This window comes from Octopus bimaculoides, chromosome 19, assembly GCF_001194135.2.
Source record: "Octopus bimaculoides isolate UCB-OBI-ISO-001 chromosome 19, ASM119413v2, whole genome shotgun sequence".
NCBI lineage: Eukaryota > Metazoa > Mollusca > Cephalopoda > Octopoda > Octopodidae > Octopus > Octopus bimaculoides.
In genome coordinates, this window is record NC_068999.1 from 8,835,357 (window position 1) to 8,836,334 (window position 978).

Below are 978 nucleotides of genomic sequence, written 5' to 3' on the forward strand. Positions count from 1 at the left end.
ATATATATATGCATATATATATATAAAATCAAGATTTACTTTTCGCAATGAGATAGAACACCAAGGCTGTGTAGATTTTAGAACATTTATAAATAGGTCTTACAGCTGTTTCCAGGATATTTATTATATCCCTTCATCGGAGACAGTGTGACACACATGTATGTATTTATATATATATGTGTATCTTTTATCTTTTCATCTTTTACGCCACTGGACTGCAGCTATGCTGGGGCGCAACCTTGATGGACTTTGTCGAACTAATCAAGCCTAATACATATTTATAAGCCAGGCACATTTCTATACTTTATTGCTAGGACGTAAACAATTTAGAAGCGATTGTGAGGATTAAATATATGCGCAAAGGCACACACAAGCATATGAGGGCATTCTTTCATTTTCCTTCTATCAAATCCACTCACAACGCTTTGGTCACCTTACTGTCATGGTAGAAGACGCCTAAGGTGCCTTGCAGTGTGACTGAACTCGGAACCATGTGGCTGGGAAGCAAACACCTTACCACACAGCCACACATAAGCATAAAAACATAAACCCAACCAGTCAGCTGATAGTGATAACCTCTGGTTTAGAAATTCAATACACAACAGCACACGCTCTATATATCTTATTGACGCATTGAGTGCTTGTATCTGTGTGCAAGCCTTCTCCTTAGAAACATACCCATGCAAATTGCATACGTACATATGTGTGTGTGTGTGTGTGTGTGTATTGTGTCTCTGTGCGTGTATCTAAGTGTGTGAATATGTGAATATATAAATACAAATACACACAGACGCACACATATATAAGTCTAAACGTATGCACACACACACACATACACATAAACTCATGTCTAACTATTTCTCTCACTACACACATACACGCACACAGACAATTAATCCTCATACACACACACACACACACACACACACACACACACATATATATATATATATATATATATATATATATATATATATA

General features: G+C 36.6%; 1 long non-coding RNA gene across 1 annotated transcript in view; it reads right to left on the reverse strand.

Annotated features, from left to right (window-relative positions):
* Positions 1-978, reverse strand: part of LOC106884168 (uncharacterized) — a 56,416-nt gene that overhangs the window by 20,452 nt on the left and 34,986 nt on the right. The window lies entirely within an intron of this gene.